This window comes from Ranitomeya imitator, chromosome 4 (genome assembly GCF_032444005.1).
Source record: "Ranitomeya imitator isolate aRanImi1 chromosome 4, aRanImi1.pri, whole genome shotgun sequence".
Classification (NCBI taxonomy): Eukaryota; Metazoa; Chordata; class Amphibia; order Anura; family Dendrobatidae; genus Ranitomeya; species Ranitomeya imitator.
In genome coordinates this window covers 322,710,759-322,725,340 of record NC_091285.1, presented here as the reverse complement: position 1 = coordinate 322,725,340, position 14,582 = coordinate 322,710,759, and positions in this window count along the sequence as shown.

Here is a 14,582-nt window from a genome sequence, read left to right as displayed (position 1 = left end):
ACCGTGCAGTGAACCCTCTGTATTTACTTTTATGCAGTCTTCTCTTTATGGTAGATTTGGATATTGATACGCCAACCTCCTGGAGAGTGTTGGTCACTTGGTTGGCTGTTGTGAAGAGGTTTCTCATCACCATGGAGATTATTCTGCGATCATCCACCACTGTTGTCTTCCGTGGGCGCCCAGGTCTTTTTGCATTGATGAGTTCACCAGTGCTTTCTTTCTTTCTCAGGATGTACTAAACTGTAGATTTTGCCACTCCTAATATTGTAGCAATTTCTCGGATGGGTTTTTTCTGTTTTCGCAGCTTAAGGATGGCTTGTTTCACCTGCATGGAGAGCGCCTTTGACCACATGTGTACTTCATAGCAAAACCTTCCAAATGCAAGCACCACACCTCAAAACAACTCCAGGCCTTTTATCTGCTTAGATGAGAATGACATAACGAAGGGATTGCCCACACCTGTCCATGAAATAGCCTTGGAGTCAATTGTCCAATTACTTTTGGTCCCTTTAAAAACAGGGTGGCATATGTTAAGGAGCTGAAATTCCTAAATACTTCATCCAATTTTAATGTGGATACCCTCAAATGAAAGCTGAAAGCCTGAACTTCAACTGCATCTGAATTGTTTTGTTTACAATTCATTGTGGTAATGTCCATAACCAAAATTAGAAAAATGTTGTCTCTGTCCAAATATATATGGACCTAACTGTATGCTCTACAATCCCTAGATATTGCGGACCATGAAAAAATATACTAGAAGTTAAGTTGATTGGTGCCATACAACCCTGCTTACCCAGCAAGTATAGAGTTATGAGCCTCCTGTAAAACCCATGATCAGAACTGCAAGAGCACAAATAATTTCCCAGGAGAGAAATAATAGAGGCTAAATTTGGAAATAAGCTCGAACAAGAACAACCACTGAAACTACAGTTCCATCAGCAACAATTGGGATGGTCTCTGAGTTTACAAGTTGATATGAACAGGAACTACAGTGACGTGGGTCTTACTCTTTGTTTTTGGCACCTTGCCAAAATGTAATAACTAGATCAAATCTAAAGAAAAACAATGCCCACATTGCCTATCTTAGATTGAGCCTTTTGGCAGATTATATGTAAGGAACTTTCTTATGATCAGTGATAACTAATTCTATGTAAGTAACACTTGTTACTTGCCACAGGTGAGTTTGAACAAGCGCCACATGCATCAAACAAAGTAGTTTACTCACAATTTTGGAAAGTTGGCAACAATTTTATTAGTCCCATTTTGAGAGTTTTTTTATGAAATTATGTCCAATTTGCCTTTTTTCTCAGGTTTTTTTGTGTTGTTCCAATACAAACAAAGGAAATAAACGTGTAACCAAATATGTGTTATTGCAATAATTTTCTGGGAGAAAAAACTTCATTTTCTGTAACAAATTCAAGGATGTCAACTCTTTTGGCCATGACTGTATATTTAATTTTGTTGTAATAGGCTCTCATATTTTATTTACCGTGTTTTCCGGCGTATAAGATGACTTTTTAACCCCTAAAAATTGTCCCAAAAGTCGGGGATCGTCTTATACGCCGGGTACGGGTGCACGGAGCGATCCTGGATGGTTCCCAGGGTGTGAAGGAGAGGAGACTCCTTCAGGCCCTGGGATCCATATTCATGTAAAAATAAAAAATATGGATATACTCACCCCTCCGACGGACCCTGGCTCTCAGCGCTGCAAGCGTCTGCCTCAATTCCTAAGAATGCAGTGAGTGAAGGACCTTCGATGACTGTTATGATCCAGTGACCTTGGAGCCGCATGGAACTTTCTCTGGAGTTGGTGTAAACTGTACTGACCGCAAATCCTGAACTTAACACCGAACTAGAAGTAGCCGTGGGGTGTGCCTAACAAATCCTAGACACCTCGACACAGCCGGAGGACTAAATACCCCTATAGATGGAAATAGGAATTCTACCTTGCCTCAGAGCAGAACCCCAAAGGATAGGCAGCCCCCACAAATATTGACTGTGAGTAGTAGAGGAAAAGACACACACCGGCAGGAAACAGGATTTAGCAAAAGAGGCCCCTCTAGCTAAAATAGGAAAGGATAGGACAGAATACTAAGTGGTCAGTATTAAAATCCTTCCAAAAATATCCACAGCAGAAAATACAAAAAACTCCACCATCTAACTAAAGATGTGGAGCGTATATCTGCAACTCCAGAGAATCCAGCAAGACAGAGAAAACACTGACTCAATCTAAGCTGGACAAGAGAAAACAAATGAATAGCACCGAATTATTAAGCACACAGCATGTGTGCCACAGAAACAAAAACCAGACACTTATCTTTGCTGAAATGGCAGCAAGGCAGGAGGAACCAGACAAAGATCCAAAACCTCCCAGAACCATGGACAACTGGCAAGGACTAATGAATCCTGCACACCTAAATACCCCAGTCAGAACTGCAATCAGCAGAAACACCTGACCAGGACTGCAACTCAGGGACAACTGCATTACCACCTACAACCACTGGAGGGAACCCAAAAGCAGAATTCACAACAGTCCCCCCCTTGAGGAGGGGTCACCGAACCCTCACCAGGGCCCCCCAGGACGATCAGGACGAGCCAGATGAAAGGCACGGACCAAATCAACAGCATGGACATCAGAGGCAAAAACCAAAGAATTATCCTCCTGGCCATAACCCTTCCATTTGACAAGGTACTGAAGCCTCCGCCTCGAAAAACGAGAATCCAAAATCTTCTCAACCACATACTCCAACTCCCCATCAACCAACACAGGGGCCGGAGGATCAACAAAGAGAACAACGGGCACCACATATTTCCGCAATAAAGATCTATGGAAGACATTATGGATAACAAAAGAAGCCGGAAGCGCCAATCGAAAAGACACCGGATTAATAATCTCAGAAATCCTATAAGGACCAATAATCCGAGGCTTAAACTTAGGGGAAGAAACCTTCATAGGAACATGACGGGAAGACAACCAGACCAGATCCCCAACCCGAAGCCGGGAACCAACACACCGACGACGGTTAGCAAAACGTTGAGCCTCCTCCTGAGACAACACCAAATTGTCCACCACATGAGCCCAAATCTGCTGCAACCTGTCAACCACAGAATCCACACCAGGACAGTCAAAAGGCTCAACCTGCCCAGAAGAAAAACGAGGATGAAAACCAAAATTACAAAAGAAAGGCGAAACCAAAGTAGCCGAACTAGCCCAATTATTAAGGGCAAACTCGGCCAATGGCAAGAAGGCCACCCAATCATCCTGATCAGCAGACACAAAGCATCTCAAATAAGTCTCCAAAGTCTGATTAGTTCGCTCGGTCTGGCCATTTGTCTGAGGATGAAATGCAAATCAATGAAAAGACAAATCAATGCCCAGCCTAGCACAAAAGGCCCGCCAAAACCTAGAAACAAACTGGCAAACTGGGAACCTCTGTCGGACACAATATTCTCCGGAATACCATGCAGACGAACCACATGCTGAAAAAACAACGGAACCAAATCTTAAGAGGAAGGCAATTTAGGCAAAGGCACTAAATGAACCATCTTAGAGAACCGGTCACAAACAACCCAGATAACAGACATGCTCTGGGAAACTGGAAGATCAGAAATAAAATCCATAGAAATATGCGTCCAGGGCCTCTCAGGGGCCGGCAATGGCAAAAGCAACCCACTAGCACGTGAACAACAAGGCTTGGCCCGCGCACAAGTCCCACAGGACAGCACAAAAGAACGCACATCACGTGACAAAGAAGGCCACCAAAAGGACCTACCAACCAAATCTCTGGTACCAAAAATACCAGGATGACCAGCCAACACAGAACAGTGAACCTCAGAAATCACTCTACCAGTCCATCTGTCAGGAACAAACAGTTTCCCCACTGGACAGCGGTCAGGTCTGTCAGCCTGAAATTCCTGAAGAGCCCGTCGTAAATCAGGGGAAATGGCAGAAAGGACCACCCCTTCTTTCAGAATGCCGACCGGTTCAAGGACCTCAGGAGAATCAGGCAAAAAACTCCTAGAGAGGGCATCAACCTTAATATTTTTAGAACCCGGAAGATACGAAACTACGAAATCAAAACAGGAAAAAAACAAGGACCATCGAGCCTGTCTAGGATTCAGCCATTTTTGGCAGACTCGAGGTAAATCAGATTCTTATGATCGGTCAAGACCACAATACGGTGCTTAGCTCCCTCAAGCCAATGTCGCCACTCCTCAAATGCCCACTTCATAGCCAACAACTCCAGATTGCCGACATCATAATTGCGTTCAGCAGGCGAAAACTTACGGGAAAAGAAGGCACACGGTTTCATCAAGGAACCAACAGGATCCCTCTGAGACAAAACGGCCCCTGCCCCAATCTCAGAAGCGTCAATCTCAACCTGAAACGGAAGAGAAACATCCGGTTGGCGCAACACCGGAGCAGAAGTAAGTCGGCGTTTAAGCTCCTGAAAGGCAGCGACAGCCGCAGAGGACCAATTTGCCACATCAGCGCCTTTATTCGTCAAATCGGTCAAGGGTTTAACCACGCTAGAGATGTTAGCAATGAAACGGTGATAAAAATTTGCAAAACCCAAAAATTTCTGAAGGCTCTTCACGGATGTGGGTTGAATCCAATCATGAATGGCCTGAACCTTAACCGGATCCATCTCCATAGATGAGGGAGAAAAAATGAAGCCCAAAAAAGAAACCATCTGCACCCCAAAGAGACACTCAGACCCCTTCACACACAAAGCATTGTCACGAAGGATCTGAAATACCATCCTGACCTGTTGTACATGAGACTCCCAATCATCGGAAAAAATCAAAATATCGTCCAAATATACAATTAAGAATTTTTCAAGATAAGTCCGGAAGATATCATGCATGAAGGACTGAAAAACAGATGGAGCATTAGTGAGCCCGAATGGCATCACAAGATATTCCTGAATCCACAAACGCCATGACAGAAAATTATGACAATGAGCAGATCAAGGACACAGATAACAGAAATTTAGGTTGTACAGTACTGATGGTAAATGAACTGGCGATCCTCTTTGTCCGCTTAGGGAAGACAGAAATGACATGAGAAGCGTCGCCACAATAATAACACAACCTATTCTGACGTCTGAAACCTTGTCATTCTGTTCTAGACAGAATCCTATCACACTGCATTGGCTAAGGAATTTGCTCTGAGGACAACGCCACAGCGCGCACAGTTCTGCGCTCCCGCAAGCGCCGGTCAATCTGAATGGCCAGAGACATAGAATCACTCAGACCGAAAGGCGTAGGAAACCCCACCATAACATCTTTAATGGATTCAGAAAGACCCTTTCTGAAAATTGCCGCCAAAGCATAATCATTCCATTTAGTCAACACAGACCATTTTTCTAAATTTCTGACAATACAATTCTGCCGCCTCTTGACCCTGAGACAGGGCCAACAAGGTCTTCTCCGCTTGATCCACAGAATTAGGTTCATCTTATAATAAACCTAAAGCCTGAATAAAGGAGTCTACATTAAGCAAAGCCGGATTCCCAGATTCCAGGGAAAATGCCCAATCCTGTGGATCGCCACGCAGCAGGGAGATGATTTTAACCTGCTGAATGGAATCACCGGAGGATCGAGGTCTCAGAGCAAAAAACAGTTTACAGTTATTTTTAAAACTCAAAAATTTGGACCTGTCACCAAAAAACAAATCAGGAGTAGGAATCTTCGGCTCTAAAACAGGAGTATGAACAATATAATCAGAAATACCCTGTACCCTAGCAGCAATCTGGTCCACACGAAAAGCTAATTCCTGAATATCCATGCTAGCACAAGGCTCCTCAGCCACCCAGAGAAAAAGATGGAAGAGAAGACAAAACAGAGTGTGGAAAAAAATGGCTCAACACCTTTCTTCCCTTCTTCTGAGATGCATTTAACTCATTATTGGCCAGAATTCACAACAGATGACGTCGACTTTTGCAAGACGAGTTGACGTTCTTATTGGTACCATTTTCAGACAAATTTCATTTTTTATTCACTTTCCATACCGACATTTGTGAGGGAGAATAAACAAAAAAAACAGCAATTCAGGAATTGTTTTTTTTTCTTATACCGTTCTGCGTGTAGTAAAATTTATGAGGCAGCTATATTCTACCGGTCAGCATGATTACAGCGGTACCCCATTTATATTGTTTTTAATGTTCTGGCGCTTTTACAACATAAAAACAATTGTATAGAAAAAATTGTTTTTGCATCGCTTTATTCTAAGAGCTATAACTTTTTTTCTGCTGATGGAGCTGTATCGCAGCATGTATTTAGCGGAACAAGATGACTTTTTCAGCGGTACCATTTTTATTTATATTCGTCTTTTTGATCTCGCTTTATTACAATTTTTATTCGGTGGTACCATGATAAAGCATTGTTTTTTGCCTTTTTTATGATTAATGGAAATTTAGGAGGCTTCCACGTTACTGGTAGCACAAAGGCACTGGAAAAGCAAAATTGCTCCTCGCCCCTCAAAAGAAATTCAGCAGCTTCCAAATGTCCCCCTCCATTCTGAGCCCCAGTGTGTCTAAACCACATTTAGCACCCAGCTGTATGGCATTTCTGTAGTTATCAGAGCCCACCTAATTTATGGGTGCATGTGTTAGGTGTCGAGTTCCCGCCGCTGCACAGGGGGAACCTCAATCCATCTCCGCTGCGGTCTCTCAATCTCCTGTTATAACCTGGTGGTTAGGTGCACCCGACCTGATAGTTAAACTCATACAGGACGAGCTCTGGGATGTGGGAGCTCTGCTGACCGCAAGCCCTAATCCTATCGCACACACTAGAAATAGCCGTGGAGTGCTCCTGACGCTCCCTATGCGCCTCGTCACAGCCTAAGAGCTAGCTATCCCTAGAGAAGAAAATAAAGCCTACCTTGCCTCAGAGAAATTCCCCAAAGGAATAGGCAGCCCCCCACATTTAATGACTGTGAGTAAAGATGAAAGTCACAAACGCAGAAATGAGATAGGTTTCAGCAAAGGGAGGCACAACTTACTAAATAGACAGAGGATAGGAAAGGAATCTTTGCGGTCAGCACAAAAACCTACAAAAGACCACGCAGAGTGTGCAAAAGGGTCCTCCGCACTGACTCACGGTGCGGGGGTGCCACCCTGCATCCCAGAGCTTCCAGCTAGCAAGACAAAATCAAGATAACCAGCTGGACAAAGAAACAAGAACAATAATAACAATCAGGAACTTAGCTTCTGCAGGAGAAGACAGGACACCAGACAGATCCAGGAGCGAACTGAACCAATGCTAAAACATTGACAGCTGGCATGGAGAAACGATCTGAGTGGAGTTAAATAGAGAAGCCAACCAAAAGATAAACCACGTCACCTGTGTAAGGAACCTCAGAAGCAGCAGCTCCACTCACAGCCACCAGAGGGAGCCCACGGACCGAACTCACCGAAGTACCATTCATGACCACAGGAGGGAGCTCGACAACAGAATTCACAACAATCTCCTCCAGCCGCAGTGAAGCCTGCCCAGCAGGGAAGTCGGTCCCAGCATCTGGCTTAAGCTGATATTGTGCAGCTGGTTACTGCTGTCCTTCCAGGCTCAGCCATTGTAACCAGTACTGATCAGCGGTGAGCAGGCGTCTAGTTGACTAAGTCCTGCTTTTCTTCTTCTGAGCATGCCCAAGGGACAACCTCTCATTGGAGGTCAGGGGTCACATGCTCAGGTCCTGTAGCAGCTCCTATTGGACCACTAGGAAGGTCCCGGAGAGCTTCCGCCATAAAAGGTTTTCATGGCCGTACGGCCATGCGCTAGTATAAACTTACTAGTGTGTGTGTGTGTGGATGTATGCCTGTCGATGGATGAAAGCTCCGAATCATTCCCATCCCTAAAGTTGTTGACTGTTCGCAAATGATGGAGTACTCTAGCGCCAGACAGTGCTATCCAAGCACAAGAGCACGATCCTTACAGCGTATATCCAGGAGCGACCACCAGTGCGGCGCCGTGAACAATCAGTGCGCTTTCCTGGCCATAGACAGGGAGGTTAGTGGCGTCCGCCAGTGCGGCGCTCTAGGCACTCTCGTGTGGTAAATATTAGTTTTCCCCTGGCACCGCGGTTGCGGCGCCGAGCACTAGTGGTCTAGAGGGACTCTTCCCCCTGTCCTTGGAGCAGAGTTCTGTGATCTCGCTCTAGTGCTCACTCTGCGGTTCGGCGGCCCTGTGAAGCAACAGGGTTCGTCTCCCTTTTCATACCGGGTGAAGCTAACCCGTGTATGAACACGTTATACCGCCATATTGTGTCCGCCATTACTTAGCAGCAGATTCCATCTCTGCACAGTAGACCCCGGGCTGCCAACGCACCTCTTATCACTCATTATATTATTTGATGCGTCCCACCAGCCCTAACAGCATGTCTCCAGAAGCACGAGCTGGGCATAACGTTCTGGTCACTACAACATATTGGGCACTAATGGCAGTTTGCAATTTTCACTCAGCAACTTCCTTCTGCTTGTTTCTGGAAAACACCCATGGAGTCAGAATCAGCATTACACCTGTAGATAAATTCCCAAAGGAGTATAATTTCCAAAATGGGGGAATTTTGCTTTTCTAGCACTTAGGGGCTCTGTATATGGAGTCTGCAAACTATTCTAGGAAAATCTGCACTCCAGGAGGCAAATGGCGCTCTGTTCCTCCCAAGTCTCTCCTTATGGCTAAGCAGTATTGTACAGCCATATATGGGGTATTTCTACGTTCAGCAGAAATTGTGGGACAAATTTTGGTGCCATTTTTACCCATTTCCAAGTATAAAAATGTAAAATTTGGGGCTACCACACAATTTTGGTGGTAAAAATTTTATTATTTTTAATTCACTACCCAATGGCATAAAATTCTGTGACACACCTGTAATGTCAATATGATCACTGCACCCCTAGATGAATTCTTTGAGAGGTTTAGTTTGTAAAATGGGGTCACTTATGGGGATGTTCTGCTGTTCTGACACCTCAGGGGCTCTGCAATTGTGACACGGCACCCTCAAACCAGTGCAGCAAAATCTGCATTGTAATATGGTGCTCCTTCCCTTTGCACTGTGCCTCAAAAGTAGTTTTAGACCACATCTGGGGTATCGGTGAACTCAGGAGAAGTTGCACAACCAATTTTGAGGTAAATTTGTTACCATCTTTTCAGTTAGCTATTAAAAGGTATCAACAACTGCGGGCTCTCATACCTAAATAATTTCCAAAATGGTGTTACTTGTGGGGGGATTCCACAGTTTAGGCACATTTGGGGCTCTCCAAATGCAACATGGCGTACACTAATTCTTCCAGCAAATTTTACATTCAAAAAGTCAAATCACTACTTCCCTTCTGAGGTTTCCCCTGCATATTGGGCATCAGCATGCTCAGGAGAAATTGAACAACAAATTATTTAGTGCAATTTCTCAGGTGACCCTTATGAAAAAAAAAAATTGGGTCTTAATAAACATGTTTGTGAAAAAAAGTAAAATGTTTATATTTTCCTTCCACATACCACTCATTCTTGTAAAACACCTGAAGAGTTAATAAACTTCTTGAATGTGGTTTTGAGTACCTTGAGGGGTCCGGTTTTTAGAATGGTGTCACTTTGGGGTATTTTCTGTCATAAAGGCTCCCCAAATGCCCTTCAAATGGGATATCATCCCTAAAAAAAAGTTTTTGCATATTTTTGTTGTAAAAAGGAGAAATCGCTGGCCAACTTTTAACCCTTATAACTTCCTAACAAAAAAGTTATGTTTCAAAAATTGTGCTGATGTAAAGTAGACATGTGGAAAATGTTATTTATTAACTATTTTGTGTGACGTGACTCTAATTTAAGTGCATAAAAATTAAAAGGTTGAAAATTGCAAAATTTTCAAAATTTTCCCCAAATTTCCGATTTCCTCACAAATAAACGTAAGTCATATCAAATAAATTTTTCCACTATCATGAAGTGCAATACGTCACAAAAAGAAATCTCAGAATCAGTGGGATCCACTGAAGCGTTCCGGAGTTATAACCTAATAAAGTGACAGTGGTCAGAACTGAAAAAAATGGCCCGGTCAATAAGGTGAAACAGGCTTTGGGATGAAGAGGTTAATGTTCACTATATTTTTGCTGTTTATAATTTCTCTTTTTTTCCATTTTCTCACTATGTAGGCCTGTGGATCAGATAAATCTGATTATTGGATATCATATTGAACTATGGACAGTACACTCTATACAGACTAGATAATATAATGTAGAAATATGTTTGTTATTGCATTCTGAACTTTATTCTTCATTGTTACATTTGGATTTTAGTCAATAACATTTTACTCACTGTAATATTTTTAACTGATTATGACTTAACCAGATGGTTACCTCCTTTAGCCATCTTTATGTACGCTAACTATGTACAGCACCAGGGTTGCTCTGGTTTTCAATTTTCCATCAATATACAAGGCCTTGGGGACAACCACAGAGTAGCTTCTGAATGGGTAGAATGATCAGATCAAAGGATAGCCTGTCAAATCCAGGGTGTTAGGTCGTAATATGAGACATAAGAGGTCTCAAACAATTTATGGGGTCAAATCTAAAAAGGCATCTTGGGGTTTAATCATCAGTGAAGTGGGTTAAGAACTGGGTTTGGTTATGCTATTGCCATGGTTTTTTAGCAATTGAAAAACTCAGTTAAAAAAACTTACTTAAGTGGCAACCACATTGCCCATCAGCAGGGAAAACTCCCCAGATAGAGGAGGACCTTAGAAAGGCTTAACATGATGGGTGATGACAAAGCCTTCCCAACTGGCAGTGCTGCCCATGGAGTAAGAGCAGTGGTGCCTGGCAGACTGTTCTGGATCGAGGACAGGTGAAATTTTTTTACACTAATCTAGACATTCACTTACATCTCCATTCTTGAGCAATATACTATTAATAGTAGTGTCAGGATTCATTGACTGTAAATATGCAAATATCCTCTTCAGAGAGGAAGAGGACTAGAACTAGACTAGTACCCCTTATTTCAGGTAGCAATCCACATAAGATTTTAAACCAATGTCAGAGGTCTCACCCCCAGCCAAATCAGACTTTTTGCTTTGCACTGATGAGGTGCAACGTCCCCAAAACACGTGTCTGCAAATGGAGAGTTTTGTTTGGCTTTTTCTCCTTACCCGTGTGGCAAGGCTTCTTAAAGGATCAAAATAAACTTTTAAGATTGCTATCCCCAATAGGTGGCACTAGAATCCTAGTCCTCTTCCTTTCTAGAGAGGATATTTGCATATTTCAATTCCCGAGGAGCATTGCATGGCCTATAAGTCTTAAGCCGGCTTGGTGCTCTCCACAAGGAGAAATGTTCCCCCTAAGATCTCATTGGCTGTAGTGACAGCGTTCATATACAGTATCCATGCATCTATTAGGCAACATAGAGTAATATAAAGATAACAATAATAACAGACATGCATAGTGTGTAAATATAATGAATATATACATAAATGCTGATTATAGGATAAATGTACCCTTTTCCCATGCATAATACTTATATATGTGGAAGGAATAAATACATTTTTGGAGTGGAATGGCTGCAACTTTACCTGAATTATAAAATAGCTTTCTTCCTCCCAAAGTACAATAACAAGTGAACAAATACATTTTTGGGGGGTATGGCTGTGACCTTAATTACCTGAATTATAAAATAGCTTCCTTCCCCCCAAAGTACAATAACAAGTGATAAAAAAGTCTTATGTATTCTCAAATGGTACTGATGAATGGGCAGCAAGGAGACTCAGTGGTTAGCACTGTTGCTTTTCAGTGCTGGGGTTCTGGGAACAAATCCCACCACAGACAACATCTTCAAGGAGTTTGTATGATCTCACTGTGTTTGCTTGGGTTTCCTCCCACATTCCAAAGATATACTGATAGGAAATTTAGATTATTTCCAATGGAGACTGTGGTGATAATGTCTTACAGTGCAGTAGAATATGATGGCGCTATAAAAGCATAATCTAATATATAATTGCCTAGAATACTACTTCCTGCAATTTGTGCCAACTTCCGTGGCTTTGTCCGGAGCTAATGTCCGGAGCTAATGTCCGGAGCTAATGTCCGGAGCTAATGTGCGGAGATAATGTCCGGAGCTAATGTCCGGAGCTAATGTCCGGAGCTAATGTCCGGAGATAAGTGACGTCAACAGTGTCCAGTGTCTGATTGGTTGCCGCCTGCTGCGAGCGACCAATCAGAAACGTACCGTACTGTGACACACTCCGCCCGCCATTTTGGTGTGATTTTTGAATTTTTACCTCACAGCAAGTTTCTACTGCGTGGAGGCGGGCCCAGTGACGTTGCTCTTCAAGCTCCTGCCGAATTTCGTCAAAAAAATGATAATACCATTTACCAAAACTATATATATTTAGTTGTGAAGTGGTTCAGTGACATTTTCACACCAATTTTGAACTTTTGTTTGGTGTTTTCTCCATATACTGCCTATTATTCACTGACTGTTATACTGAGAGACTGCCGTTTATTAACCTCTTCTTTGCCACATCTAATATATAATTGCCTAGAATACTACTTCCTGCAATTTGTGCCAACTTCCGTGGCTTTGTCCGGAGCTAATGTCCGGAGCTAATGTCCGGAGCTAATGTGCGGAGATAATGTCCGGAGATAAGTGACGTCAACAGTGTCCAGTGTCTGATTGGTTGCCGCCTGCTGCGAGCGACCAATCAGAAACGTGCCGTACTGTGACACACTCCGCCCGCCATTTTGGTGTGATTTTTGAATTTTTACTTAAATAACAAGAATTGTCAAGAGATGGTGAGTGCAGCCATTTTTTGTTCTTTCTTACTATTATTTATTAATTGTATTATTCTTACATTTGAATAAATAAAGTATATATGGATTCTAGACTCCCGATTCTTTAGAATCGGGCTGCCATCTAGTCTACTATATAATTGTCTAAGGGTCACTTCCGTCTGTCTGTCTGTCACGGATATTCATTGGTCGCAGCCTCTGTCTGTCCTGGAAATCCAAGTTGCTGATTGGTCGCGGCAAAACAGCCATGACCAATCAGCAACGGGCACAGACCGGAAGAAAATGGCCGCTCCATACTCCCCGCAGTCAGTGTCCCCGGCGCCTGCTCCATACTCCCCGCGGCGCAGTCAGTGTCCCCGGCGTCCGCTCCATACTCCCCGCTCCATACTCCCCACAGTCAGCGCTCGCTCCATACTCTCCTCCGGCCACCGCTCACACAGGGTTAATGCCAGCGGTAACGGACCGCGTTATGCTGCAGGTAACGCACTCCGTAACCGCTGCTATTAACCCTGTGTGACCAAGTTTTTACTATTGATGCTGCCTATGCAGCATCAATAGTAAAAAGATGTAATGTTAAAAATAATAAAAAAACAAAAAACCTGCTATTCTCACCTTCTGTCATCGGACGATGCGCTCGCGCCGGCCACCATCTTCCATTCCCAGAGATGCATTGCGAACTTACCCAGAAGACTTAGCAGTCTCGCGAGACCGCTAAGTCATCTGGGTAACTTCGCAATGCATCCTGGGAACGGAAGATGGCGGCCGCATCGCACAGCTTCACTGGATCCCAGGGGTGAGTATATAACTATTTTTTATTTTAATTTTTTTTTTAACAGGGATATGGTGCACACGCTGCTAAATACTGCGTGGGCAGTGTTATATACCTACGTGTTTGGGCAATATGCTACGTGACTGGGCAATATACTACGTGACTGGGCAATATACTACGTGACTGGGCAATATACTACGTCGCTGGGCAATATACTACGTGACTGGGCAATATACTACGTGGCTGTGCAATATACTATGTGACTGGGCAATATACTATGTGACTGGCCAATATACTACGTGACTAGGCAATATACTACGTATTTGGGCAATATACTACGTGGCTGGGCAATATACTACTTGGACATGCATATTCTAGAATACCCAATGCGTTAGAATCGGGCCACCATCTAGTAAAAAATAATGATGAAGACAACAACATGACCTGTAAAGAAAATACCTCGTAAAGTTATGATAAAGAAAAGAAAAAACATTTTTATGGCTCTTGGAATATTTTCTGTTTATCTCTCAAGATAAGGATTGCCATGAAAACCCCTTTACTGGGAAAGCTAATTTGGGGCGAGACACAAATTGTATGCAGATCTGCCAGTGTTGGTCAAATTAAGAGCGATGCATCGGAGGCAAGAACATACACAGCCATACCTGCCAGTGTCTGGTCTCAGGTACTAAGTAAGAGGTTTTTAACATACCCACAGAAAAAAAAGGGGATTGGTTTAGTACATTACAAGAAAGGATGTTTAAATTTGACATAAATTATGGATTCTGCTATTTTCCCTAAAACTAGCTCTCAATGTCAGGAGGTAAGGACTAGTGATGACAAGCGAATTTGTTCGAAAAATGATTGCAAAACATAAAATTGGCACGAAATCGGTAACATTCAGTAAAAAGTGAGGGAAAATATTTACGTTGCCACTAAAGTATTTTGAGCACTTTGGCTAGGATAATGGTGGTGTATGATGAGCGTGGGGTATGTGTTTGATGAGGACAGGGGGTTTGCAAAGCTCAGAGGAGCGGCGTGCTTTGTAA